The 4,166-nt window shown below is 46.7% G+C and overlaps 1 protein-coding gene across 1 annotated transcript in view; it reads right to left on the minus strand.

Moving 5' to 3' along the window:
* LOC116077723 (secreted and transmembrane protein 1b-like) overlaps positions 1–2,938 on the minus strand; it is an 8,460-nt gene extending 5,522 nt beyond the window's left edge. The window contains 1 exon segment of the mRNA XM_031352462.1: positions 2,900–2,938. The gene's annotated coding sequence lies outside the window, so the exon portion shown is untranslated.
* Positions 2,939–4,166: the final 1,228 nt, after the last annotated feature.

Here is a 4,166-nt window from a genome sequence, read left to right on the forward strand (position 1 = left end):
AAAAAAAGTTAAAATAGCAATGAACATGCTCAAGGCCTGAGCTAAATATGCCCTGGGTCTAACTACCTGACTACCTGATACTTTCTAGGACTCAAACACACAAGACTTTTGCCTTCTGTTAACAATAACAGTGCCCTGCCTTTCTGAACCTGTGATCTAGGGTTTACTTGTCTAGTGTCCCTCAGAAACATCATTGCAATCTCATTTAGATTTTTGTTTGTTTGTTTTTCTTTTTTCTTTTTCTTTCGAGACAGGGTTTCTCTGTGTGGCCCTGGCTGTCCTGGAACTCACTCTGTAGATCAGGCTGTTGAACTCACAGATATCCACCTGTCCCTGCTCCTCAAATATTAAGAGTAAAGGCGTGTGCCACCACACCCAGCATCATTTAGTTAAAAAAAATGACTCATTTATTTATTTTTTGGTATACGAGTGTTTTGCCTGCATGTGTATGCACCGCACTCATGCCTGGTGGCCTCAGAGGACAGAAAAGAAAGGAGGAGAAAAGAGAAGAGAAGATTCCTTGGAACTGGAGTTATGGACAGTTGTGAGCAGCTGTGTGTACTGGGAACTGAACCTGTATCTATAAAGCTCTTAACCTCCGAGCCAGTGCTGTAGTCCCAGCATTTAAATTGCTTAAGAAGTCTTTGAAAGCAATACCTTCAAAACACACCAAAATCCTGTTCATGCCTATTTTAAATACAACAAAGGGTGATTGTCCTGTGAGAGGGGAACAACACCAGCTTCTCCCCGCTTGGCCTCTCACTCTTAGGGGGTGGCACGTGACTCTTGGGTATGTGTTACTCTTTTCCTGAAAATTTTTCTTTCTATTAACACCAGTCCTTGAATCAACCTATGTTTGAAATGTCTTAAGGGCTGGTGAGGTTAAAAAAAAAAGAGAAAGGTAGTTGCCTCAAAATTATGAATGCCAGGGATCTATCCCCAGAAACCTTGTGAAGGCATAAAGAGAAGACAGACTCTGAAAAGTTGTCCTCTGACCTCCACATTTGTGTACACATACATACACATGCGCACGCCTACACATATATCCATAACTATGCCCGTACACGCTCCTACACACACACACATTTTAATGTTTTTTTCCAGATGTAGTTGCACCTGGCTTTAATCCCAGCACTCTGGAAGAACAGGCACCAGAAAAATATCAAAGAAAGAAAGGGCCATGTGCCAAGCAGCTAACAGCACTTGCTGCCAGGTCTAACTGCCTGAGTTTGATCCTTGGGACCTACATAGCCGAAGGAGACAAGCATGAAATTTGATTCTCCACAGCTAGTGTGGCTCTGGCTTTTCTCCAAACTCCTAACTGCTCCATGCCACATCCTAACATCAGAGTTCTCAGCCTTCTTCCAGTGGACTTGGGTTATGTGCCACCTTGGTGAGGGTGAGGTCGACAAGAGGGAGAAGTTGGAATTGTTTCCCTTCGGGCCTCTCTTTTGTCTGTGGTCCCAGATCCTGGCCATCTTGACTCTTGGGCCTTGGGAACCTCTGGAGTTCTTCAGCTATAATAGGACCTCTTTACCTAAGTCAACAGAATGACCAGAAGCAGGATGAACCTGTGTTCACCTCGCTTGCAATTGAGTCCTTTCTGCTCCAGTTCATGCTCAGCTCTGCATATAAGTATGGCAATTACTCAAGGAGCAAATCTAACCCCCCTGAACTCCTCATGGCTGAAGAAACAAAGATGGGGGTCTCTGAAGCATCTGTCAGCTTTTGTAGTGTCATGTTCCAGATCACCCCAAAATGCATGAAAAGTCTCTAGTCATTTTTCTTAGTTTGCAGTGGCCCAAGGTGTCAGAATAACATTCTTAGCATTCACCCCAGCAGGAGGAGTCACCTTTTGGGAACCCCATTATCCTTCAACAAGGACTTCTTGGCGGCACCCTACTCAATCAGAACTGAGGCAGTGACAACCAGACTACACCGTGACCAGGACTTCTTAACGATGTAGACCCTTCCCAATCGTCTGTTTACGCCCAAAGCTCATGTTAGTACCTTAAAGATAGGTTGACAGACTTTGTTGCCATTCTTGCCCAAGGACTGTGTCGGTGAAATTCCTTCCCTGTATTTTTATTTGCCTTCTTAGGGGTGCCAGCAGAACCCACATTTTGGAAGCCTCAGAATTGGATCTGTTTCAGGACTCAGGTTACACAGCCAACACGGTATGTCACCTTTCTGACACTCCCTTCTCAATGCCTTTGCTGAATCTCCTGATGAGTCCAACACCATGACCCATGTCTATGGGGTCTGAGTGCTGAGCCACAAAGGTGTTAGAAGCAGATCTGATCCCATCTCATACAGCACAGTGGCCTTTAGCTCAGTGTTGAGCTATGAGTTGCATGCATGGAGCATCAAGAATTTTGGAGAAGAAAGTCACAAGAAGAACCCCACAGCCAGAAGTTGGCTTCTACTTACATTAAGATGAGACCCAAACAACAGGATCCACAGGGTCACTGACCGAGCATGACATAGATTCTTGATTCTCTGAGTGACCAGCCTCAGAAGTTGACACATATCAACCACAGCTCTCCCGTGTGCACCAAATCCCTCTCCCTGGCTGCCATACCCATGGTCAGATGACAAGAAAGCGTGCTCTATTCTCTTCTTCCTGCTCAGTACACCCCAAAGAACTCAGATGCTGCTTCTGCTTCTCCTGGAGCTTAGTGTGAGGCACCTGGAGAGACAGCTCTACCCTGCGCCTGAGGTCCAGGGTGCCTGGACACAACCTCAGCCTCACCTTTACTCTGGACAAATCATTGAGACAGAGGCATCCAGTGAAGAGGGTCTCAGAGAGGCTGCAGCCAGGGACACCCTGCCTGAGGGTTTTACCCCACAGGCTTTGAAGCCCCAACACTCTGGGTTCCACTTCCCCTCAAGTTCTCACCTGTATGTGTGCCCCAGCTTCTTACCTGCTCCTCTGGCAGTGAACTCTGGTGTAGCCCTCACTGAGATCATCCTGACTTGAGGGCGTGGCTGAGAGGAGGCAGTCCAAGTACCGCCCAACAGACTGCATTAATCCAGGAAGAAAACAAACTCTGAGAAACAATGTCATTTGCAGGAATTACCCTGAGTCCACACAACAATGAGTGACTCCTTCATTAAAACATTTTAATTGGAAGCGGCTTTTAGCTGCTTGTCTTAGGAACACAAGAAGAAAGTCTAGGCTTTTCCTAGGAAAAAGCTGGCTGGGGTCAGTGTTTGATTCAGGGCTCTGGGACTGCTCATTTAGGGGAACTGTTTCCCTGCATGGGACATCACAGACAACACTACTCTGGGCAATCACACAGGGGAAGGCAGGAGCTTTAGAATCAAGCTAAGGAAGGCAGGGGCTTTAGAACCGAGCTAAGGAAGGCAAGAGGCTAGTGCCCACACTGGACAAACACAGTCCACGGGTTCCAGATACCCCTAGTGCCAACACATGTTAGAGAGAGGGTCACATAACCATGACCCCATTATCCTTGTATTCCTCCTGGCAAGGCTTTGGCTACCAGGCCAGAGGTAGGGGTCCTTTGTATGGTGGAGCAAGAATGTCCTGTGGTAAGGAATCTTGAAGGGCAGTTGAAGGTTCTCAGTGTCTCACCCCACCCATCAAAATGCCTTTCATGTCTCAGTGAAAATGCACTATGAAAGTGAAACTAGGTTATTTGTTTTGAAACTACAAGGCTGCCGGGCGGTGGTGGCGCACGCCTTTAATCCCAGCACTTGGGAGGCAGAGGCAGGTGGATCTCCGAGTTCGAGGCCAGCCTGGTCTACGAAGTGAGTTCCAGGACAGCCAGGGCTATAGAGAGAAACCCTGTCTCAAAAAAACAAAAAAACAAAAAAACAAAAAAAAAAAAAAGAAACTACAAGGCTGAGACAGTCTTTCCCAGTGACAGTCCCAACATTAGTCAGTGAATATAGGTGATGCATACTTAGCCTTCTGGAGTGTATGTGTGCAAAAATCCCACCTTTGTGTGTATGCAGTCCCGCTGTGTCATTGCATTGGCAGACACAGCTGCTTGTGTCCTGCTTAGTTCCACTAGGAGTCACCTTCTGCATATCCTCTAATCAGAACCTCCTCTGCCCAGAGTTGTGACATCTCCAGTCTCATCCACAGAGTTTTCAGAGATTTATGCTCTAAGGTCACTCTCAATTTCCTCAGCAGGATCTGC

Source organism: Mastomys coucha, unplaced genomic scaffold, assembly GCF_008632895.1.
Source record: "Mastomys coucha isolate ucsf_1 unplaced genomic scaffold, UCSF_Mcou_1 pScaffold5, whole genome shotgun sequence".
NCBI classification, from domain to species: Eukaryota; Metazoa; Chordata; class Mammalia; order Rodentia; family Muridae; genus Mastomys; species Mastomys coucha.